This window comes from Prionailurus viverrinus, chromosome E3 (assembly GCF_022837055.1).
Source record: "Prionailurus viverrinus isolate Anna chromosome E3, UM_Priviv_1.0, whole genome shotgun sequence".
NCBI lineage: Eukaryota > Metazoa > Chordata > Mammalia > Carnivora > Felidae > Prionailurus > Prionailurus viverrinus.
Genome location: NC_062576.1, coordinates 24,906,500 through 24,933,530, shown reverse-complemented (window position 1 = coordinate 24,933,530; position 27,031 = coordinate 24,906,500). Strand labels below are relative to the sequence as shown.

The following is a 27,031-nucleotide window of genomic DNA, read 5'->3' as shown; positions in this document are numbered from 1 at the left end:
TTCATTATTGACACTGGGGATATAAGTGATGAAAAATCCAGATTAGACCCATGCTCTCAAGGAGCTTACATTCTAGTATGAATGAAAGTGGGTTGAGAAGTGAACAAACAGGGTAATTACAGCATACAGTCAATACCATTGGGAAAACAAATAGGGTGATGATACAGTAATTAAAGAATAAGTGGGGGAGGAAAAACACTTTGGGTAAGTTATTCATTTGAACTCTCCGAAAACATGGCCACTGTGGATACTGGCCACCCTCTCCAACGATAACCTCACCTGAACAGAGTCACCTCACACAGAATCAAATGCATTTCCTTGAGGAGTTGGCCCAACTATTCTCTCTCCCAAACCTTCTTGTCTTCACTCAGATGTTGATCTCAGGAACACTCCTCCATGCTAATTTACATCTTTTGTAAACTTCCTGGATACTAACTTCTGTCTTAGAGTGTACTTCCCACTGGGAATGTAAGTTCCCAGGGAACTTAATTAGGGATAGTTGGTACCTGAGTGGACTGAGAAAGCAGATGATGAGATACAAGGTAGCAGTGCAGTGTCCATAGGTTGAACTGGGATGTATTCCAGGGAAAGAAATCCATTAGTTGGTGTCATGTATCAAGCATGTGAAAAATATGGGTGAAATAATTATAGGTACCATGGGATGGGTGGCTGTTTTGGGGGGAACTGATAGACTGGAGACAGAAAATTAAAGGCTGTCTATGATTAACCATCAGAGGCTAACTGAAATCTAGTCAGCCTTCCAGGAAGCACATGAAGAGATTTTCATTTCCAGCACCCAAGAGCAGAAAAGCTGAGAACTAAGCCATAGACTTAATCATAAGAATAGCAAGCTTTAGAAAAAGTTAAAATTTTAATTTAGGAAAGTCTACTCTCCCAGGATTAAGGCATTGATTTGGAGAGAATGGACTATGGAGACATAGGATAGGAAATCTAGGATGCAAAAATCTCAAGTCCCATTTTCTCCTGAACCCTTCGCCTGAAGAAATGGTTCACTCCTCCCTGTTTAGGGCTTGGATTTCATTCTCTCTTCCTTGAATATCCACCCCACAAGACAACTCCTTCTAGCCACTAGGAAAATAACATAGATTATATCACAAAAGGTAGTAGACAGCCTCAAAGATGATCCTCAGTGACACACATCTCCTGATTTTCATGCCTTTGAATAGGCCTGACCTGTATGAGCAGTCAAGAACTGCAGAAGAGAAATGACTGCTTTCTAAGACTAAGTCATAAAATGCATTGAGGCTTCACTTTGGTCTCTTGGGTTGTTTACTCTGGCTAAGTCAACTGCCATGCTGTGAGTATACTCAGTCGCCTAAATGACTGAAGAGAGGCCCACATGGGATTAACTGAGTCCTTCCTCCAACAACCAGAACAAACTTGCCAGCCAGTTGAGTGAGTCACTTTTAAAGTGGGTCTTCCACTCCCAGTGAGCCTTTCAGATGACTGTAGCTCTTGTCAACATTTTGAATGCAAAATCAAGACAAACCCTGAGCCAGAGGTCCCGAGTTTATGAGGCCAGAAACTGTGAGGAAAAATAAATATTGTTTTAAGTCACTAAGTTTGGGTAATTTATTACTGAGCAGGGGCGCCTGGGTGGCGCAGTCGGTTGAGCGTCCGACTTCAGCCAGGTCACGATCTCGCGGTCCGGGAGTTCGAGCCCCGCGTCAGGCTCTGGGCTGATGGCTCAGAGCCTGGAGCCTGTTTCCGATTCTGTGTCTCCCTCTCTCTCTGCCCCTCCCCCGTTCATGCTGTCTCTCTCTGTCCCAAAAATAAATAAACGTTGAAAAAAAAAATTAAAAAAAAAAAAAGGGACTTTCGGCAAGATGGCGGCTTAGGAGGACGCTGGGCTCACCGCACGTCCTGCTGATCACTTAGATTCCATCTACACCTGCCTAAATAACCCAGAAAACAACAGAGGATTAGCAGAACGGAGTCGCCGGAGCCAAACGCAGACGAGAGGCCCGCGGAAGAGGGTAGGAAGGGCGGCGAGGCGGTGCGCGCTCCACGGACTGGCGGGAGGGAGCCGGGGCGGAGGGGCGGCTCGCCGGCCAAGCAGAGCCCCCGAGTCTGGCTGGCAAAAGCGGAGGGGCCGGGCGGACTGTGTTCCGACAGCAAGCACGACTTAGCGTCTGGGAGGTCATAAGTTAACAGCTCTGCTCGGAAAGCGGGAAGGCTGGAGGACAAAGGGAGGGAGAGCTGCTGAGCCCCCTGACAACAGAGCTCAGTTTGGTGGGGAACAAAGGCGCTCGCCAGCGCCATCTCCCCCGCCCATCCCCCAGCCGAAATCCCAAAGAGAACCGGTTCCTGCCAGGGAACTTGCTCGCTCCGCGCAAACACCCAACTCTGCGCTTCTGCGGAGCCAAACCTCCCGCAGCAGATCTGACTCCCTCCCGATGCCACAGGGCCCCTCCTGAAGTGGATCACCTAAGGAGAAGCGATCTAAGCCTGCCCCTCCTGCCCCCGTGCACCTTGCCTACCCACCCCAGCTAATACGCCAGATCCCCAGCATCACAAGCCTGGCAGGGTGCAAGTAGCCCAGACGAGCCACACCACCCCACAGTGAATCCCGCCCCTAGGAGAGGGGAAGACAAGGCACACACCAGCCTGACTGTGGCCCCAGCGGTGGGCTGGGGGCAGACATCAGGTCTGACTGCGGCCCCGCCCACCAACTCCAGTTATACACCACAGCACAGGGGAAGTGCCCTGCAGGTCCTCACCACGCCAGGGACTATCCAAAATGACCAAGCGGAAGAATTCCCCTCAGAAGAATCTCCAGGAGCACTGATGCATAGGGGCACTTGTACCCCAATGTTCATAGCAGCACTCTCAACAATAGCCAAATTATGGAAAGAGCCTAAATGTCCATCAACTGATGAATGGATAAAGAAATTGTGGTTTATATACACAATGGAATATTACGTGGCAATGAGAAAAAATGAAATATGGCCTTTCGTAGCAACGTGGATGGAACTGGAGAGTGTGATGCTAAGTGAAATAAGCCATACAGAGAAAGACAGATACCATATGGTTTCACTCTTATGTGGATCCTGAGAAACTTCACAGGAACCCATGGGGGAGGGGAAGGAAAAAAAAAAAAAAAAAAGAGGTTAGAATGGGAGAGAGCCAAAGCATAAGAGACTTAAAAACTGAGAACAAACTGAGGGTTGATGGGGGGTGGGAGGGAGGAGAGGGTGGGTGATGGGTATTGAGGAGGGCACCTTTTGGGATGAGCACTGGGTGTTGTATGGAAACCAATTTGTCAATAAATTTCATAAAAAAAAAAAAAAAAAAAAAAAAAAAAAGAAGAATCTCCAGGAAATAACAACAGCTAATGAGCTGATCAAAAAGGATTTAAATAATATAACAGAAAGTGAATTTAGAATAATAGTCATAAAATTAATCGCTGGGCTTGAAAACAGTATACAGGACAGCAGAGAATCTCTTGCTACAGAGATCAAGGGACTAAGGAACAGTCACGAGGAGCTGAAAAATGCTTTAAACGAAATGCATAACAAAATGGAAACCACCACAGCTCGGCTTGAAGAGGCAGAGGAGAGAATAGGTGAACTAGAAGATAAAGTTATGGAAAAAGAGGAAGCTGAGAAAAAGAGAGATAAAAAAATCCAGGAGTATGAGGGGAAAATTAGAGAACTAAGTGATGCACTAAAGAGAAATAATATACGCATAATTGGTATCCCAGAGGAGGAAGAGAGAGGGAAAGGTGCTGAAGGGGTACTTGAAGAAATAATAGCTGAGAACTTCCCTGAACTGGGGAAGGAAAAAGGCATTGAAATCCAAGAGGCACAGAGAACTCCCTTCAGACGTAACTTGAATCGATCTTCTGCACGACATATCATAGTGAAACTGGCAAAATACAAGGATAAAGAGAAAATTCTGAAAGCAGCAAGGGGTAAACGTGCCCTCACATATAAAGGGAGACCTATAAGACTCGTGACTGATCTCTCTTTTGAAACTTGGCAGGCCAGAAAGAATTGGCACGAGATTTTCAGGGTGCTAGACAGAAAAAATATGCAGCCGAGAATCCTTTATCCAGCAAGTCTGTCATTTAGAATAGAAGGAGAGATAAAGGTCTTCCCGAACAAACAAAAACTGAAGGAATTTGTCACCACTAAACCAGCCCTACAAGAGATCCTAAGGGGGACCCTGTGAGACAAAGTCCCAGAGACATCACTACAAGCATAAAACATACAGACATCACAATGACTCTAAACCCGTATTTTTCTATAATAACACTGAATGTAAATGGATTAAATGCGCCAACCAAAAGACATAGGGTATCAGAATGGATAAAAAAACAAGACCCATCTATTTGCTGTCTACAAGAGACTCATTTTAGACCTGAGGACACCTTTAGATTGAGAGTGAGGGGATGGAGAACTATTTATCATGCTACTGGAAGCCAAAAAAAAGCTGGAGTAGCCATACTTATATCAGACAAACTAGACTTTAAATTAAAGGCTGTAACAAGAGATGAAGAAGGACATTATATAATAGTTACAGGGTCTATCCATCAGGAAGAGCTAACAATTATAAATGTCTATGCGCCGAACACCAGAGCCCCCAAATATATAAAACAATTACTCATAAACATAAGCAACCTTATTGATAAGAATGTGGTAATTGCAGGGGACTTTAACACCCCACTTACAGAAATGGATAGATCATCTAGACACACGGTCAATAAAGAAACAAGGGCCCTGAATGACACATTGGATCAGATGGACTTGACAGATATATTTAGAACTCTGCATCCCAAAGCAACAGAATATACTTTCTTCTCGAGTGCACATGGAACATTCTCCAAGATAGATCATATACTGGGTCACAAAACAGCCCTTCATAAGTTTACAAGAATTGAAATTATACCATGCTTACTTTCAGACCACAATGCTATGAAGCTTGAAATCAACCACAGAAAAAAGTCTGGAAAACCTCCAAAAGCATGGAGGTTAAAGAACACCCTACTAACGAATGAGTGGGTCAACCAGGCAATTAGAGAAGAAATTAAAAAATATATGGAAACAAACGAAAATGAAAATACAACAATCCAAACGCTTTGGGACGCAGCGAAGGCAGTCCTGAGAGGAAAATACATTGCCATCCAGTCCTATCTCAAGAAACAAGAAAAATCCCAAATACAAACTCTAACAGCACACCTAAAGGAACTAGAGGCAGAACAGCAAAGGCAGCCTAAACCTAGCAGAAGAAGAGAAATAATAAAGATCAGAGCAGAAATAAACAATATAGAAACTAAAAAAACTGTAGAGCAGATCAACGAAACCAAGAGTTGGTTTTTTGAAAAAATAAACAAAATTGACAAACCTCTAGCCAGGCTTCTCAAAAAAATAAAAAAAAAAATTTATTACTGAGCAATAGATAAATAGATATTGGTACCTGAAAATGGGATGCTGCCATAACAAAAAACCAATAAATGTGGGAGTAGTTTTAGGATTGGGAAGTGAGGGGACACTGGAAGTCTAAAGGGCCTACAGTAGACTGTTAGCAGAAACCTAGTGATCTTGGAGATGGTTGCCTTTGAAGGCCTAAAGGGAAGTGAGGAACTGTTAACTGAAAACTGGGAGGAAAGAAGTACTTGTTATTTAAGATACAAAGTCTGTCAACACCATCACTTAACAGTAATGTGGGAAACAGAAACTGTTACTAATGAGATGGTTAAATGAAATATTTTCAGGTGAGTTGGTGAAGGAGCTGCCTGACTTCTTGTTGCCTTAAGTAAAATGTAGTGTATGTGAGAGGAGAGAGAGAAACAGAAGAAAGGATTATGAAACTTAAAGGAGACAGATACTGGTTTAGAGAAATCCTAGCCTCTCCTGATGATGGATGATGTTGAAATTGAAGTGGCATCTAATCAAAGAGAAAATCCAGATCAGAAAAACATGGTCCGAAGTTGAACCCACAGTGTTGAATAAAGGAATTCCAGTTCAAGATGGTAACATAAGAAGACTCTAAACTCCATCCTCCACAGAACACACCAATTATACCTATTAATAGAACAATTCTTCCTGAAGAAGTACTGAGGGTTGACTAAACAGCTACTAAACAGCTCCCAGCCTAAGGCAGGGAGAATGGCAAGAGAACAGCAAGAGAGGCAGAGACATGGTAACAAAGGGAACCCCCCCCCCCTCAACTCTGTGAACAGCACTGGGACGGGATAGTTCTGAGAGACCAACAATAGATCCTTCTGTCCTTGGGCACAGGAAAACACACACACACACACACACACACACACACACACACACGGTTTAAAAGGGCAACTACCTATAAAAGAGGCAACACTAGAATTGTGCTAAGCAATGGAGGAGCTACATCACATCAAGATCACATTGAGATGACCAACCCACTTGCCATGATATCCCGACTCTGCTCTGGTCCAGGCTTCCAAGGTGGGATGAGAACATAAACTCCTCAGTCCCTCTGATCAGGATCCTGAAACTCTCACACCAGCCCCAGTCACACTGGGCATAGGGGAAAAAAAGCCTTGGTTTAAAAGGGCTGAGGAACTCTGGGAACATTCTTACCCACCTCCACCTCCAGACCAGAGCAAGGTTTGGCTCATGGTGAGCTTGCAACCTAAGTGAGCCCAGGGTCCACAAGCCCATGCCAGCTGTTCTGTGGTGCCGGGGTACAGAAAACAAGCTGCAGTTTTGTGTTTTGTTGTTGTTAGTTTTTAATATTTTCGTTCTATACTTATTAAAATTTGTCTTATTTTTTATTTTTTATCTTTTTTTCTTTCAAGTTTTTATTTAAATTCCAGCTCATTAACATACAGTGTAGTATTAGTTTCAGATATAGAATTAGTGATTAATCACTTATATACAACAGCCAGTGCTTATCATAACAAATGCCCTCCTTAATGCCTATCACTGAATTAACCCATCATTACCACCTACCTCCCCTCCAGGACCTTCAGTTTGTTCTCTATAGTTAAAACTCTGTTTCCTGGTTTGCCTCTTGTTTTTCTCACCCCTATGTTCATGTGTTTTGTTTCTTAATTTCCACATATGAGTGAAATCATGTAGTATTTGTCTTTCTTTGACTTACTTCACTTAGCATAATACTCTCTAGCTCCATCCACTTAAATGCAAATGGCAAGATATCATTCTTTTTGATGGCTGAGTAATATTCTATTGCGTGTGTGTGTGTGTGTGTGTGTGTGTGTGTATACACACACCACCTTTCTTTATACATTCATCAGTCGATGGACATTGGGCTCTTTCCATAATTTGGCTATTGATAATGCTGCTATAAACATAGGGGTACATATATCCCTTCAAATGAGTATTTTTCTATCCTTTGGGTAAATACATAGTAGTGTAATTGCTGGCTCATAGGGTAGTTCTATTTTTAACTTTTTAAATACTGTTTTGCAGAATGGCTGCACCAGTTTGCATTCCTAACAATGCATGAGGGTTCCTCTTTCTCTGCATCCTCTCCAATACCTGGTGTTTCATGTGTTGTTAGTTTTATCCAGTCTGGCTAGTGTGAGGTGATATCTCATTGTAGTTTTGATTTGCATTTCCCAATGATGAGTGATGTTCAGCATCTTTTGATGTGTCTGTTAGCTGCCTTGATGTCTTCTTTGGAAAAATGTCTATTCAAGTCTTCTTCTCATTTCTTACCTGAATTGTTTGTCTTTTGGGTGTTGAGTTTGTTAAGTTCTTTATGGATTTTAGATACTAACTATTTATCAAATATGTCATTTGCAAATATCTTCTATCATTCTGAAGGTTGCCTTTTAGTTTTGTTTATTGTTTCCTTCGCTGTGCAGAAGCTTTTTATCTTGATGAGGTCCCAATGAAAAGTTTATTTTTGCTTTGTTACCCTTACCTCATAAGACATATCAAGTAAGAAGTTGCTATGGCCAATGTCAAAGAGGTCGATGTCAAAGAGGTGTGTTCCCCTGCAGGATTTTTGTGGTTTTCTGTCTCACAGTTAGATCTTTCATCCATTTTTTGTGTATGGTGTAAGAAGTCCAATGTTACCCTGATTCCAAAACTGCACAAATATTCCACTGAAAAAGAGAACTATAGGCCAATATCCCTGATAAACATGGATGTAGAAATTCTCAATAAAATATTAGTAAATTGAATCCAACAGAACATTAAAAGAATAATTCATCACAATCAAGTGGGATTTATTCCTGGGTTGCAAAGGTGGTTCAATATTTGCAAATCAATCAATGTGATATACCACATTAATAAAAGAATTGATAAGAACCATATGATCTTCTCAATAGATGCAGAAAAGAAGCTTTTGACAAAGCACAACATCCAATCATGATAAAGACCCTCAACAAAGGAGGGATAGAGGGAACATACCTCAACATAGTAAAGGCTATCTACAAAAAAACCCACAGCTAAGGAATAAGACAGGTGTCCCCTCTCACCACTGTTATTTAACATAGAACTGGAAGTCCTTGCCTCAACAGACAACAAAAATAAAGGGCATCCAAATCAGCAAGGAAGAAGTCAAACTTCCATTATTTGCAGATGACATGATACCCTATATTGAAAACCCAAAAGATTCTACTAAAAAAAATTGCTGGAACTGATACACAAAGTCATAGGATGATTCGATAAAGTCACATGATACAAAATCAACATACAGCAATCTGTTACACCAAATATGAAGCAGCAAAAATAGCAACCAAGGAATCGATTCCATTTATAATTGCACCAAAAACCATAAGATACCTAGGAATAAACCTAACCAAAGAGGTAAAAGATCTGTATTCTGAAAACTACAAAACACTAATGAAAGAAACTGAAGAGACACAAAGAAATGGAATAACATTCCATGCTCGTGGATTGGTAGGACAAATTGTTAAAGCATCTATACTACCCAAAGCAACACATTCAATACAATCCCTATCAAAATACCACTAGAATTTTTCACAGAGCTAGAAAAAATAATCCTAAAATTTGTTATTTTTTTGTTTTTTTCTCTTTTTTCTTATCTTCTTTATCTTTTATCTCTTTTCTTTTTAAAATTATTTAGTTTTTCTTTATTCTCTGTAAAAAGCCACAGTTCAAAATATAACTAGCATGTACAGCCACAGCTCCAACCAGCCATTAAAAGTCAACAAGCACACAGTCTATAGGGGGTCAGCATACACAAGACCACTCCTTTAACTTTAGGAGAAGTAGCCATTTCATCTAATCCATAGAAACAAACACAGAATGTCAAGCAAAATGGGAAGATAAAGGACTATCGTCCAAAGGAAAGAACAAGACAAAACCTCAGTAAAACAATTAAATGAAATAGAGATAAGCAATCTATGTGACAAAAAAATTTTAAGTAATTGCCATAAAGATACTGACTGGACTGAAGATACCAATGGAAGAACTCAGACTTCCAATAAAGAGAAGAAAATATTAAAAATAACCAATCAAAGCTGAAGAATACAATAACTAAAATTAAAAAAAACACTAGAGGGAATCAACAGATTAGAGGATTCAGAAAAACATACTAGTAATCTGGAAGACAGAGTAATGGAAAGCACAAAAGCTGAACAGAAAATAATGTTTTAAAATAAGGATAGATTAAGAGATTTCCTGGGCAATATAAAGCAAACAAACATTTGTTGTAGACTATGAGTCTGGAGTTCTCTCCTGTCCAGCAAGAGAGCAGATGCAGAAATGAAAACAAGAGAGGCTAATGTCTGGGAGGAGACAAGAGCCCCAAACAGTGGTTTCATCTCTGTATTTATTGATCCCACAAGATATTACCCACGTGGTAAATGTGAAGAAAATAATATCTTACACAGTTGAATGTGGAGAAAAGAATCAGACAGTAATCATTAAGTTGTGTAGGAAGCAAACGGTCTGGGCTGGGGGCAAGTGGAGTTTGTGATAAAAGTACAATAGTATATTGGCATCAGATGGAAAGTAATTTCCTGCAGGTGATATAACAAGTTACTTGTGATCCCATTACAGTATCTCGCTAGCTATCCTTGGGCACTTTTGTCCTATGGTGGTGGCTTTCCACCCTAAGCTTTTTTCTAACCCATTTATGTAAGTAGAATCTATTTCCCCACAAACATTAGCATCCCAAAAACATTTTAGGGTCAAAGGAGAAGAAGAAGAAGGAAGTGTAGAAAACTTATTTGAAGAAATAGTAACTGAAAACTTCCATAACCTAGGGAGGAAAATAGACATCCAAGTCCAAGAAGTACAGAGAGTCCCAAACAAGATGGACACAAGGAAGTCTACACCATGGAACATAATAATTAAAATTTCAAAGGTTAAAGATAGAGAGTCCTAAAATCAGAAAAACAAACAAAAATTTACCTATAAGGGAAAACCTATAAGACTACTAGCTTATTTTTCAGCAGAAATCTTGTAAGCCAGAAGGCAATGGTATGATACATTGAAAGTGCCAAAAAGAAAGAAAACATACAGCCAAGAATACTCTACCCAGCAAGATTACCATTCAGATTTGAAAGAGAGATAATAGAGTTCTCAAACAAAAGATAAAGGAGTTAATCACCACTAAACTAACCTCACAAGAAATGTTAAAGGGACTTCTTTAAGTCCAAAAGTGGCCATAATTATGCATATGAAAAATATGAATAAAAAGATGTAAAATAAGACAACATATACTTGAATGTGGATAAGAAACTAAAGACAGAAAAGAAGGAAAAAGAAAAGCAATTTTCTTTTTTTTTAAATGTGTTTGAACTTAAATGACCATCAAATTAATATGAACTGGTATTATGATGTTATATATAAATCTCATGGTAACCACAAACCCAAAACCTGTGATAAATACACACAAAAATAGAGCCAAACAAAACACTATAGGTACACATTGACCAGAGAAAAAGCAAGAGAAGAAAGGAACAAAGCAAAACTAAAAATAAAAAATAGAAAACAAAATTTTAAATGGCAGTAGTTACATACCTATCAATAATTACTTTAAATGTAAATGGACTAAATGCTCATAATCCATGTCACTCAAAAGACACAGAGTATCAAAATGGGGGGAAAAACCCAAGACCCATCTATAATGCTTCCTACAAGAGACCCACATCAGATCTAAAAATGCGTACAGACTGAAAGTGAAGGGATGGAAAAACATTGACCATGCAAATGAATGTGAAAAATAAATCCAGGCTAGCAATACTGTCTGACAAAATAGACTTTAAAACAAAAACTGTAACAATACAGTACATAATGATAAAGGGATCAGTCAAAGGATCAGGATCAGTCAAAGGATATATTAGTTGTAAATATCTCTGAAAAAAATAAAATACTGATGAAAGAAATTAAAAATAACACAAACAAATGGAAAGATATTCCATGCTCATGGGTTAGAAGAATTAATATTGTCAAAATGTCCACATTACCCAAAGCAATCTACAGGCTCAATGCAATCCCTGTCAAAATGCAAATAGCATTTTCACAAAACTATAACAAATAATACTGAAATTTGAATGGAACCATAAAAGTGCATGAATAATTTTTGGAAGATGGTGGCGTAGGAGGAGGCTGGGCTCACCTCGTCCTGCTGATCACTTGAATTCCACCCACACCTGCCTAAAAACCCAGAAAACCACCAGAAGACTAGCAGAAGGGACTCTCCAGAGCCAAGCATAGACAAGAGGCCAACAGAAGAGGGTAGGAAGGGCAGAGAGGCGGTGCATGCTACACGGACTGGCAGGAGGGAACCACGGCAGTGGAGAGGCAGCCCACCCGGCAAGGTGGAATCCCTGAGTCTGGCTTGCAAAAGCGGAGGGGCTGGACTGCATGAGTTCTGACAGCCAGCAGTACTTAACATCTGGAATGTTATGTCAACAGCTCTGCTCAGAGAGCAGGAGGACAAGAGGATACCAGGAGGGAGAGCTGCTGAGCCCCGGAAGACAAAGCTCAGGTCAGCGGGGAACAAAGACCCTGGCCAGCACCATCTCCCTCTCCCATCTGCCAGCTGAAACCTCAAAGGGAACAAGTTCCCCTAACCTGCTTGCACCAGACAACACCCAACACTGTGCTTCTGTGGATCCATCCCTCCGATGGGTCAGCCTCCCTCCCAGTGCTGCAGGGCCCCTCCCACAGGGGACCACCGATGGCAAAGCAAGCTGAGCCTTCCCCTCCCACCCCTGTTCACCTTGCGGATCCACCCGGACAACACAACAGATCCCATCAAAGCAGCACCACAAGCCTGGCAGTGTGCAAGTAGCCCAGACAGGGGCCACACCACTCCACAGTGAGTCCTGCCCCTCAGAGAGGAGAAGATAAGGTACACAGCAGTCTGACTCTGGCCCCAGTGGTGGGCTGGGGACAGACATCGGGTCTGACTGTAGACCCACCCACCAACACAAGTTACTCCAGACAGCACAGGGGAAGTGCCTTGCAGTTCTGCGCCACCCCAGAGAGTATCCAAAATGATGAACAGAAGAACTCTCCTCAAAAGAAACTCCAGGAAGTAGCAACAGCTAAAGAACTGATCAAAAATGATTTAAACAATATAACAGAAAGTGAATTTAGAATAATGGTCATAAAATTAATTGCTGGGCTTGAAAAAAGTATAGAGGACACCAGAGAATCTATTGCTACAGGGATCAAGGAACTAAGAAATATTCGGGAGGAGCTAAAAAATGCTATAAATGAGCTGCAAAATAAAAATGGAGGCAACCACAGCTTGGATTGAAGAGGCAGAGGAGAGAATAGGTGAATTAGAAGATAAAATTATGGAAAAAAGGAAGCGGTGAAACAGATAAAAAAAATCCAGGAGTGTGAGGGAAGAATTAGAGAACTAAGTGATGCAATCAAACAGAACAATATCTGTATCATAGGAATTCCAGAAGAAGAAGAGAGAAAGGGGCTGAAGGTGTACTTGAACAAATCATAGCTGAGAACTTCACTCATCTGGGAAAAGAAAAAGTCATTGAAATCCAAGAGGCACAGAAAACTCCCTTCAGACGTAACTTGAATCGGTCTTCTGCATGACATATCATAGTGAAACTGGCAAAATACAAGGACAAAGAGAAAATTCTGAAAGCAGGTAGGGAGAAACAGGCCCTAACATATAAAGGGAAACCTATAAGACTAGTGACAGACCTATCTACTGAAACTTGGCAAGCCAGAAAGGAATGGCAGGAAATATTCAATGTGATGAACAGAAAAAATATGCAGCTGAGAATACTTTACCCAGCAAGTCTGTCATTCAGAATAGAAGGAGACATAACGGTCTTCCCAAACAAACAAAAACTGAAGGAATTCATCACCACTAAACCAGCCCTACAAGAGATCCTAAGGGGGATTCTGTGAGTGAAATGTTGCAAGGACCACAAAGTACCAGAGACCTCACTACAAGCATGAAACCTACAGACATCACAATGACTCTAAACCCATATCTTTCAGTAATAACACTGAATGTAAATGGACTAAGTGCTCCAACCAAAAGACATAGGGTATCACAATGGATAAAAAAAAAAAAAAACAAGACCCATCTATTTGCTGTCTACAAGAGACTCATTTTACACCTGAGGACACCTTCAGATTGAAAGTAAGGGGATGGAGAACCATCTATCATGCTATTGGAAGTCAAAAGAAAGCTGGAGTATCCATACTTATATCAGACAAACTAGACTTTAAATTAAAGGCTGTAACAAGAGATGAAGAAGGGCATTATATAATAATTACAGAGTCTATCCATCAGGAAGAGCTAACAATTATAAATGTCTATGCGCCGAATACGGGAGCCCCCAAATATATAAAACAATCACAACATAAGCAACCTTATTGATAAGAATGTGGTACTTGCAGGGTACTTTAATGCTCCACTTACAACAAGGGATAGATCATCTAGACACAGGATCAATAAAGAAACAAGGGCCCTGAATGATACATTGGATCAGATGGACTTGACAGATATATTTAGAACCCTGCATCCCAAAGCAACATAATATACTTTCTTCTCAAGTGCACATGGAACCTTCTCCAGATCACATACTGGGTCACAAAACAGCCCTTCATAAGTATAAAAGATGTGACATCATACCATGCACACTTTCAGACCACAATGCTATGAAACTTGAGGTCAACCACAGGAAAAAGTCTGGAAAACCTCCAAAAGCATGGAGGTTAAAGAACACCCTACTAAAGAACCAATGGTCAACCAGGCAATTAGAGAAGACATTAAAAAATATATGGAAACAAATGAAAATGAAAATACAACAATCCAAATGCTTTGGGATGCAGCAAAGGCAGTCCTGAGAGGAAAAGACATTGCAATCCAGGCCTATCTCAAGAAACAAGAAAAATCCCAAATACAAAACCTAACAGCACACCTAAAGGAAATAGAAACAGAACAGCAGAGACACCGTAAACCCAGCAGAAGAAGAGAAATAATAAATATCAGAGCAGAAATAGACAATATAGAATCTAAAAAAACTGTAGAGCAGATCAATGGAACCAAGAGTTGGTTTTTTTGAAAAAATAAACAAAATTGATAAACCTCTAGCCAGGCTTCTCAAAAAGAAAAGGGAGATGACCCAAATGATAAAATCATGAATGAAAATGGAATTATTACAACCAATCCCTCAGAGATACAAGCAATTATCAGGGAATACTAGGAAAAATTATATGCCAACAAATTGGACAACCTGGAAGAAATGGACAAATTCCTAAGCACCCACACACTTCCAAAACTCAAACAGGAAGAAATAGAAAACTTGAACAGGGGTGCCTGGGTGGCGCAGTCGGTTAAGCGTCCGACTTCAGCCAGGTCACGATCTCGCGGCCCGTGAGTTCGAGCCCCGCGTCAGGCTCTGGGCTGATGGCTCAGAGCCTGGAGCCTGTTTCCAATTCTGTGTCTCCCTCTCTCTCTGCCCCTCCCCCGTTCATGCTCTGTCTCTCTCTGTCCCAAAAATAAATAAATGTTGAAAAAAAAATTTAAAAAAAAACAGAAAAAAAAAAAGAAAACTTGAACAGACCCATAACCAGCAAAGAAATTGAATCAGTTATCAAAAGTCTCCCAAAAAATCAAAGTCCAGGACCAGATGGCTTCCCTGGGGAATTCCACCAGACATCTAAAGCAGAGATAATACCTATCCTTCTCAAACTGTTCCAAGAAATAGAAAGGGAAGGAAAACTTCCAGACTCATTCTATGAAGCCAGTATTACTTTGATTCCTAAACCAGATAGAGACCCAGAAAAAAAAAAGAACTACAGGCCAATATCCCTGATGATTATGGATGCAAAAATTCTCAATAAGTTACTGGCAAATTGAACTCAACAGCTTATAAAAAGAATTATTCACCATGATCAAGTGGGATTCATTTCTGGGCTGAAGGCCTCGTTCAACATTCACAAAGCAATCAGTGTGATACATCACATCATAAAATAAAAGAAAAGAACCATATGATCCTGTCAATCAATGCAGAAAAAAGCCTTTGACAACATTCAGCATTCTTTCTTAATAAAACCCTCGAGAAAGTCAGGATAGAAGGAACATACTTAAACATCATAAAAGCCATTTATGAAAAGCCCACAGCTAATATCATCCGTAATGGGGAAACACTGAGAGCTTTCCCCCTGAGATCAGGAACACGACAGGGATGTCCACTCTCACCGCTGTTGTTTGACATAGTGTTGGAATCAGCAATCAGACAGCAAAATCAGACAACAATCAGCAATCGGACAACAAAAGGAAATCAAAGGCATCAAAACTGGCAAAGATGAAGTCAAGCTTTCACTTTTTGCAGATGACATGATATACATGGAAAACCTGATAGACTCCGACAAAAGTCTACTAGAACTGATGCATGAATTCTGCAAAGTTGCAGGATACAAAATCAATGCACAGAAATCGGTTGCATTCTTATACACTAATAATGAAGCAACAGAAAGACAAATAAAGAAACTGATCCCATTCACAATTGCACCAAGAAGCATATAATACCTAGGGATAAATCTAACCAAAGATGTAACAGATCTGTATGCTGAAAACTATAGAAACCTTATGAAGGAAATTGAAGAAGATATAAAGAAATGGAAAAACATTCCATGCTCATGGATTGGAAGAATACATATTGTCAAAATGTCAATACTACCCAAAGCTATCTACACATTCAATGCAATCCCAATCAAAATTGCACCAGCATTCTTCTCAAAGCTAGAACAAGCAATCCTAAAATTTGTATGGAACCACAAAAGACCCCGAATAGCCAAAGTAATTTTGAAGAAGACCAAAGCAGGAGGCATCACAATCCCAGACTTTAGCCTCTACTACAAAGCTGTAATCATCAAGACAGCATGGTATTGGCACAAAAACAGACACATAGACCAATGTATTGGAATAGAGACTCCAGAATTGGACCCACAAAAGTATGGCCAACTCATCTTTGACAAAGCAGGAAAGAATATCCAATGGAAAAAAGACAGTCTCTTTAACAAATGATGCTGGGAAAATTGGACAGCAACATGCAGAAGGTTGAAACTAGACCACTTTCTTACACCATTCACAAAAGTAAAGTCAAAATGGATGAAGGACCTGAATGTGAGACAGGAAACCATCAAAACCCTAGAGGAGAAAGCAGGGAAAAACCTCTCTCACCTCAGCTGCAACAATTTCTTACTTAACACATCCCCAAAGGCTAGCGAATTAAAAGCAAAAATGGACTACTGGGACCTCATGAAGATAAAAAGCTTCTGCAATGCAAAGGAAACAACCAACAAAACTAAAAGGCAACCAACACAATGGGAAAAGATACTTGCAAATGACATACTGGACAAAGGGCTAGTAAAATCTGTAAAGAACTCACCAAACTCTACACCTGAAAAACAAATAATCCAGTGAAGAAATGGGCAGAAAACATGAATAGACACTTCTCTAAAGAAGATCTCCAGATGGCCAACAGGCACATGAAAAGATGCTCAACGTCGCTCCTCATCAGGGAAATACAAATCAAAAGCACACTCAGATATCACCTCCCGCCAGTCAGAGTGGCCAAAATGAACAAATCAGGATACTATAGATGCTGGAGAGGATGTGGAGAAATGGGAACCCTCTTGCACTGTTGGTGGGAATGCAAACTGGTGCAACCACTCTGGAAAACAGTGTGTAGGTTACTTAAAAAATTAAAAATAGACCTACCCTATGACCCAGCAATAGCACTGGTAGGAATTTACCCAAGGGATACAGGAGTGCTGATGCATAGGGGCACTTGTACCCCAATGTTGATAGCAGCACTCTCAACAATAGCCAAATTATGGAAAAAGCCTAAATGTCCCATCAACTGATGAATGGATAAAGAAATTGTGGTTTATATACACAATGGACTAGTACGTGGCAATGAGAAAGAATGAAATCTGGCCTTTTGTAGCAACGTGGGTGGAACTGGAGAGTGTTATGCTAAGTGAAATAAGTCATACAGAGAAAGACAGATACCATACGTTTTCATTCTTATGTGGATCCTGAGAAACTTAACAGAAGACCATGGGGAGGGGAAGGAAAAAAAAAAGAAAGGTTAGAGAGGGATGGAGCCAAAACATAAGAGACTCTCAGAAACTGAGAACAATCTGAGGGTTTATGGGGGGTGGTAAGGAGGGGGGCGGGTGATTGATGTTGGGGAGGGCTCCTGTTGGGATGAGCACTGGGTGTTATATGGAAACAAATTTGACAATAAATTTCATATTTAAAAAAAAGAGCCTGAATAGCCAAAGCAATCCTAAGGAAGAACAAAGCTGGAGGTATCAAAATCCCAGATTTCAAGATATACTACAAAGCTGTAGTGATCAAAACAGTATGGTACTGGCACAAAAGTAGACACAAAGATCAATAGAACATAAAGATAGTGACTGTACTGAAGACACAAGTGGAAGATATCAGACTTTCAATAAATGGAATAAAATGCTCCAAATGTGGCAGCAACCAAATATATGAATCAATCACAAACATAAACTTATTGATAGTAATACCATAATAGTAGGGGACTTCCACACCCCACTTACAGCAATGGACAGATCATTTAAACAGAAAATCAACAAGAAAACAATGGCTTTGAATGACACAATGGACCAGGTGGACTTAACAGATATATTCAGAACATTTCATGCTAAATAGTGGAATATACATTCTTCTCCAGTGCACATGGAACTTTCTCCAGAATAGATCACATACTGGGACACAAATCAGCCCTCAAGAAGTACAAAAAGATCGAGATTATACCGTGCATATTTTCAGACCACAACTCGAAGAAAAAATTTGGAAAGATAACAAATACTTGGATACTAAAGAATGTCCTACTAAATAATGAATGGGCTACCCAAGAAGTTAATGAGGAAATTAAAAAGTACATGGAAGCCAATGAAAATGAAAGCACCACAGCCCAAAACCTCTGGGACTCAGCAAAGGTGGTTATAAGAGGGAAGCATATAGCAATCCAGGCCTTCCTAAAGAAGGAAGAAAGTTCTCAGATACACAACTTAACCTTACACCTTAAAGACATGTAAAAAGAACAACAACTAAAACCCCAAACCAGCAGAAGACAAGAAAAAATAAAGATTAGAGAAGAAATCAATGCTATCAAAACCAAAAAAAAAAAAAAAAGAAAGAAACAGTAGAACAGATAAATGAAACCAGAAGCTAGTTCTTTGAAAGAATTCACAAAATTGATAAACCACTAGCCAGTTTGATCAAAAGGAAAAAGTAAAGGACCCAAGTAACTAAAATCGACAATGAAAGAGGGGCGATCACAACCAACACACCAGAAATAAAAACAATAATAAGATAATATTATGAGCAATTATATGCCAATAAAATGGGCAATCTGGAAAAAATGGACAAATTCCTAGAAACATATAAACAACCAAACTGAAACAGGAAAAAATAGAAAATTTGAACAGACCCAGAACCAGTAAAGAAATTAAATTAATAATCAAAAATCTCCCCAAAAAAACAAGAGTCCATGGCCAGATGGCTTTCCAGGATAATTCTACCAAACATTTAAGGAAGAGTTAACACCTATTCTCTTGAAGCTGTTCCAAAAAATAGAAATGGAAGGAAAACTCCCAAACTCTTTTTATGAAGCCAGCATTACCTTGATTCCAAAATCAGAGACCCCACTAAGAAGGAGAACTATAGACCAATTTCCCTGATGAACATGGATGCAAAAATCCTCAACAAGATATTAGCCAACTGGATCCAACAATACATTAAAAAAATTATTCACCACGACCAAGTGGGATTTATAACTGGGATGCAGGGCTGGTTCAATATCCACAAAACAATTAACGTGATTCATCACATCAATAAAAGAAAGGACAAGAATCAAATGATCCTCTCAATAAATGCAGAGAAAGCATTTGACAAAATACAGCATCCTTTCTTGATAAAAGCCCTCAAGAAAGTAGGGATAGGAGGAGCATACCTCGAGATCATAAAGGTCATATATGAAAGACCCAATGCTAATATCATCCTCATGGGGAAAAACTGAGGGCTTTCCACCCAAGATCAGGAACAAGACAGGGATGTCTACTCTCGCCACTGTTATTCAACATAGTATTGGAAGTTTTAGCCTCTGCAATCAGACAACACAAAGAAATAAAAGGCATCCAAATCAGGCAGGGGAGGTCACACTTTCACTCTTCACAGATGACATGATACTCTATATGGAAAACCCAAAGGATTCCACAAAAAAACTGCTAGAACTGATCCATGAATTCATCAAGGTTGCAGGATATAAAATCAATGCACAGAAATCAGTTGCATTCCTATACACCAATAATGAAGCAATGGAAGAAGAATTCAAGGAATCAATCCCATTTACAGTTGCACCAACCCATAAAATACCTAGGAATAAATCTAGCCAAAGAAGTGAAAAATCTATACACTGAAAACTATAGAAAACTTATGAAAGAAATTGAGGAAGACACACACAAAAAGGAAAAATATTCCATGTTTCTGGATAGGAAGAACAAATATTGTTAAAATGTCAATACTACCCAAAGCGATCTACATAGTCAATGCAATACCTATCAAAATAACACCAGCATTCTTCACAGAGGTAGAACACACAATCCTAAAATTTGTTTGGAACCACAAAAGACCTGAAACAGCCAAAGCAATCTTGGAAAAGAAAAAGCAGGAAGCATCACAATTCCAGACTTCGAGCTGTTTTACAAAGCCAAAATCATCAAGACAGTACGGTACTGGCACAAAAACAGATACTCAGATCAATGGAACAGAATAGAGAACCCAGAAATGGACCCACAAATGTATGTTCAACTAATCTTTGACAAAGCAGGAAAGAATATCCAATGGAATAAAGACAGTCTCTTCAGCAAGTGGTGCTGGGAAAACTGGACAGCGGCATGCAGAAGAATGAACCTGGACCACTTTTTTACACCATACACAAAAATAAAATGGATGAAAGACCTAAATGTAAGACAGGAAGCCATTAAAATCGTTGAGGAGAAAGCAGACAAAAACCTCTTTGACCTTGGCTGCAGCAACTTCTTACTCAACACGTCTCTGAAGGCAAGGGAAACTGAAGCACAAATGAACTTATTGGGACCTCATCAAAATAAAAAGCTTCCACACAGCGAAGGAAACAATCAGAAAAACTCAAAGGCAACCGACAGAATGGGAGAAGATATTTGCAAGTGACATATCAGATAAAGGGTTAGTATCCAAAATCTGTAAAGAACTTATCAAACTCCACACCCAAAAAAACAAATAATCCAGTGGCGAAATGGGCAAAAGACATGAATAGACACTTCTCCAAAGAAGACATCCAGATGGCCAACCGACACATGAAAAAATTCTCAACATCACTCATCATCAGGGAAATACAAGTCAAAGCCACCATGAGATACTACCTCACTCCTGTCAGAATGGCTAACATTAGCAACTCAGGCAACAACACATGTTGGTGAGGATATGGAGAAAGAGGATCTCTTTTGCATTCCTAGTGGGAATGAAAACTTGTGTAGCCACTCTGGAAAACAGTATGGAGGTTCCTCAAAAAATTAAAAATAGAACTACCCTACGACCCAGCTATTGCACTCCTAGGTATTTATCCAAGGGATACAGGCATGCTGTTTCAAAGTGGCACATGCACCCCAGTGTTTATAGCAGTGCTATTGACAATAGCCAAAGTATGGGAAAAGTCCAAATGTCCATCAGTGGATGAATGGATAAAGAAGATATTGGGGTGCCTGGGTGGCGCAGTTGGTTAAGCGTCCAACTTCAGCCAGGTCACGATCTCACGGTCCGTGAGTTCGAGCCCCGCGTCGGGCTCTGGGCTGATGGCTCAGAGCCTGGAGCCTGTTTCCGATTCTGTGTCTCCCTCTCTCTCTGACCCTCCCCCGTTCATGCTCTGTCTCTCTCTGTCCCAAAAATAAATAAACGTTGAAAAAAAAATTAAAAAAAAAAAAGAAGATATGGTATTTGTATACAATGGAGTATTATTTGGCAATCAAAAAGAATGAAATCTTGCCGTTTGCAACTATGTGGATGGAACTGGAGGGTATTATGCTAAATGAAATTAGTCAGAGAAAGACAAATATCATAAGACTTCACTCATATGAGGACTTTAAGATACAAAACAGACAAACATAAGGGAAGGGAAGCAAAGATAATATAAATACAGGGAGGGAGACAAAACACAATAGACTCTTAAGTATGGAGAACAGAGGATTACTGGAGGGGTTGTGGGACGGGGGGTGGGCTAAATGGGTAAGGGGCATTAAGGAATCTGTTCCTGAAATCATTGTTGTACTATATGATAACTAACTTGGATGTAAATTAAAAAAAAAAAAAAGAAGACTTAATAGTATGTACTGCCAACTCATGATTACTCATGAAATTTATTGTCATTGGGGGAACAATATTTCAAAGCTATAAAAGTCAATAAAATTATAAAAATAAAAAAACAAGATAGCATGTTGGAAAAATCTTGACTGCATCCATAGGATGCTTTTCATGATTAAGAAAGGATGATTGAGAAGTCAAGAGAATAGAAAGTGGAGCCAAAAGCCTTGGAGAAACATTCTGTGGTCTTGAGACCCAAGCAAAGTACTGCCAATAATCCCAGTAGTAGGTTTCACAATTTCATTTGACTGATTTGTACTTCCTGCCTTCCACTTACTTCACTGGGAGTATGTGTAATGGTTAAGTTATGCATATCTCACCAGTTTTTGTTGTGTTTGTGGGGAGAGTGTAAGAGGATACATATCAAGTCTCTTTGGATCACAGGTCTTCAGATCTAGAATAATTGTACTCAGGAGGTAATTTCCAGAAACTAGACCACAAGGGGCTCATCAACACCTGGACCTGATTTAGGTGACAAGACCCCGGACTTTGAGCTGATGCTATAAAGGTTTGGTGCTTTTGTAGCAGTGAGAGCAGGTAAAGCTGTCTTTATGAGAGAATAAAATGAATCATTGGAGTCAGAGGGTGGACTATGGTTGTTGGAAACCTCATCATGGGATGAGAATCCCCAGGAATTCTCACTAATATTCACATTTTTGTGCAGTCCTCTTCTGCAGTGAATAGGCTAATCTTGTGACCTGTATAATACTGTGCAAGTGAAGTATGGGACTTCCAAGACTGAATCATAGAAGTCATCATGGCTTTTGCCTTGGTCATAAATTGCTTGCTCTGAAGATAGCCACCATATCATTCAAGTTGCTCATATGGACGAGAATTGAGTCTTTCTAAACTTGAGTAGGCCTGCTTGGAAGTGGATACCCTGGTCTTGGCCAAGTCTTCAGATGACTGTAGCCCATGTTGCTACTTGATTGTAGCCTCAGAAAGACCCTGCGCCAACCTCACCCAACGAATCTACTACATGACTATGCTTTTGCATGTGAGCCTAGTCAAAACAATAAGGAGTATACTAGTGAGAGGAACATGATCATCACTGATCATGGCTAGCAGTAGGAGATATCTTGACAGAAATGGACACACTGGTAGCAATGGAGTAACATGACTCCAACATAATAAAGGATAGGTGGCGACACAGGCAGGAACAATTTTTCTAATAAAGTGGCAAGTATGGAGTCTGGAACACCTGATCCACAAATGATGGTAATCAGAACGCAACACTCTTGAGGCAAGATAGGAGGACATCCAGTGAGGATATTGACAACCTATGCTACCAGAAGAAATAAAAGTTGGATTGTCAGAAGCTAAGACAGGCACCTGATATAAATTCATGGTCTCCTCCACCGTTTCCCGTTTTCACAGCTTACACTCATTGACTGAAGGAGGATCTGGATTGGCTAGGAAGAAATGCCCTACAATACCACAGGAAATGTACATGATAATGATTGCCCAAGTCCTACAAAGGGACTTCTAGCAATTTACTTGGGTAACCATACTTGGAGATTCAAAGTACCATCATGGTCCTATTGTTAGAGCAAGACTATGTGCAGGCTAGGTAATAATTTTAATCTTAGCTTTTAATGACTTACACTGGGACCACACAATCACCTAGTGGGAATTTCTATGGTTGCCAAATGTATAAATAGAAATGACATACCTGGTAGCTTGTGTAACCCTTATCTTCACTCCTTGGATTCTGGGGCAGAGCTATCCTTAGAAACGGCCTATCTCCACTGGATAAGATGGTTATCAAAGGCAATATCACATTCTTGGGAAAGGTGGCAGGGATGAAAGAGGCATGAGTTGCAGTTCCCATAAACCCATTTAACTCTCCACTCTGGTCCTTGGAAACCTGAAAAATGGCAGTGAATCCACCACAAATTTAAACAAATAGTTCACCTATTTGCCACTTTTGTGTCAGATGTGGTAACTTTGACTTGTGGTAGGAGATTAACACAGCCTAAGAACTTGATATAGGGCCACTGATTTGGCAAATTTATTTTTCAAATACCATCAAAATGGGGATCAGAGATTTTTGTATTCATTTGAAATGGACAACAATAGTATATATTTATTTGTCCAGGAGGGCTTCTCAGCTCTCTGTCATAATATAATCTGGAGGAACCTGGATTAGCTATACATTTTGCAGAGCATCACTCTGGCCCACTATATTGATGATTGGACCAGACAAGCAGGAAATGGCAAGTATTTTGAAGGCCTTGGTAAGACATATGTATTGTGAGGAGGGTACAGATAAAGCCTATGAAGACAGATATCACTTCACACCAGTAAGAGTGGCTAAAATGAACAAATCAGGAGACTATAGATGCTGGAGAGGATGTGGAGAAATGGGAACCCTCTTGCACTGTTGGTGGGAATGCAAACTGGTACAGCCACTCTGGAAAACAGTGTGTAGTTTCCTCCAAAAATTAAAAATAGATCTTTCCTATGACCCAGCAATAGCACGGCTAGGAATTTACCCAAGGGATACAAGAGTGCTGATGCATAGGGGCACTTGTACCCCAATGTTTATAGCAGCACTTTCAACAATAGCCAAATTATGGAAAGAGCCTAAATGTCCATCAACTGATGAATGGATAAAGAGGTTGCAGTTTACATATACAGTGGACTAGTACGTGGCAATGAGAAAGAATGAAATCTGGCCTTTTGTAGCAACGTGGGTGGAACTGGACAGTGTTATGCTAAGTGAAATAAGTCATACAGAAAAAGACAGATACCATATGTTTTCACTCTTATGTGGATCCTGAGGAACTTAACAGCAGACCATGGGGGAGGGGAAGGAAAAAAAGTTAGAGAGGCAGGGAGGCAAATTATAAGAGACTCCTAAAAACTGAGAATAAACTGAGGGTTTATGGGGGGTGGGAGGGAGGGGAAAGTGGGTGCTGGGCATTGAGGAGGGCACCTGTTGGGGTGAGCACTGGGTGTTGTATGGAAACCAATTTGACAATAAATTTCATATTAAAAATAAATTTAAAAAAGACTCAGGGGCTTACTACATCAGTAAAATTTTTAGGAGTTAGTGATCTGGTATCTGCCAGTATTCCTTTCCAAAATAAAGGATAAGTTAGTATATTTTATACCTCCCACCATGAAAAAGGAAAATAGTTCCTGCTGGCCACTTCAGGTTTTGAAGTCAATATATTCTATACCTGAGAATACTGTCTTTACCCCTATACCAAGTGACACAAAAAGATGCCAACTTTGAGTAGAGTCCAGAGCAGGAAAGGACACCACAGCAGGTCCAGGCTGTAGTAGAAGCACTTCTGCTGCTTGGTGATCCCAGTCCATCAGACTTTATGGTATTAGTGGTGTCATGCTGGGAAAGTATATCCTGTTGATTTTATCGTAAACCTGAATGGGAGAATAACAGTGCAGACATGTAGAGTTCTGTATCAAAGCCATGCCATCAGCAATTGATAGATAATTGTGTTTTTCAACAACAGTTCCTGGCACACTGTTGGGGAGATGAAGTAACTGATAACAGGACACCAAGTAACTGGGTCCAGAAGTGGCCATGATGAGCTGGGTTCCATCATGAGCTGGAACCACCATATCATTAGAGACAGGCAGCTACCCCATCATGAGATGAAAGTGGTATATCAAAGATTGAACATGAGCACAACCAGTGGACATCAGCAAGCTGTGTGAGCAGGGAATCTAAATCTTCATGTCATCCATGATTATCAGTTCAGTGCTTCTCCCTCAGCTCACACATATGGCCATAGAGAATTATCATTTTAACCAATTCACACAGGAGGAAAAAGTTCCGAGTTGGCTTCACAGGTAGTTCAGCTTGGTACATAGGTGAGGTTCATAAATGATTAGCAGCTGCACTAGAGCCCTAATGGGAATAACCTTGGAAGAGGAAAGGAGAGGAAATTCTCCCAAAAGACAGCTTCCAGCTCTTCACCTTGTCCTCCACTTTGTGTCACTGAATTGGCCCAAGACTACTGAACTGGGCAGTGATTAATGATCTGGCAAATTAAGGGCTTACAGTGAGAAATACTGGAAGATTAGGTTCAAGAAATTCTAGGGTAGAGGAACATGGATGGAACTATAAAAATGAGAACAATGTAGGAAGATATTTGTAATGCATGTTAACAACCACTAGAGACTACATATCATGGAAGAAAGTACTAAATAACCATGTAGACAAATTGACTCAGGTGACATTAGGTAGCCTCTGCCATCAGTGATAATACTAGTGGTACAGGAATAGAAATCTATAGCGGCAGGAGTACAAGAAAAACTAAAATATGGGCTCTTACCATAGTTAATCTTGCTATTCTTTTTGCCACATTTCTAGCATGTCCTCAACAAAACTCACTTCTGAGGACCATTCCAAAGGAGATCAGACATCTGCTTGGTGTCTAGATGAGTACTTTGGGCCTCTTTCACACTGAAAGGCACTTCATTTCATCTTATAGGAATCAACACTTACTGTAAGCACTTTTTTGCCTGTAGAACCTCACGCAAGATGACATCTCAGAGCTTATTGATTGTTTGGTCCACCAGTATGGGATTCCACATACAGTCACATCAAAGAATCTTACTTCACAGCAAAGAAAGTACATAGTGAGCTCACAACCCTGGGATGTGCTGGTCTATACGTACATCCAGAAGCTCTCATCTGAAGGAAGTGATGAAATAGCCTGCTGAAGGCATATTTGAGGCAACCATGTAAAGATGGTAATTTGCACAAATGAGTCACCATCCTTCAGGATGCAATAGTCACACTAAAACAAAAGCCATTATGTGGTTCTTTGTCCCCAACAGGTAAGAGACATGGTTAGAAACCAAGGGGTAGAAGCAGAAGTGGTCCTAGTTACTAGTACTCCTAGTGATCCACTTGGGCAGTTGGTGCTTCCTGTAATCCCAACCATGGCCTCTGAGAGATCATGATCCCAAAAAGGAAGATGCACCAAGAGATCCTTTGAACTATAAACTGGTTACTGCCAAGCCACTTTGAAGCTTTTATGCCAAGAGACCAACAAGAAGAGGAATCACATTTCTGCAAAGAGTGATTGATTATAATCACCAGGAAGTAAAGTTGATAGCTATTACATAGAAGAGGGAGGAATATATTTAGCACTCACATGATCCCCTTGTATGT

General features: G+C 40.2%; 1 protein-coding gene across 4 annotated transcripts in view; it reads left to right on the top strand.

Moving 5' to 3' along the window:
• Positions 1 to 27,031, top strand: part of LOC125154203 (phospholipid-transporting ATPase ABCA3-like) — a 304,058-nt gene that overhangs the window by 173,560 nt on the left and 103,467 nt on the right. The gene's annotated exons all lie outside the window — the stretch shown is intronic.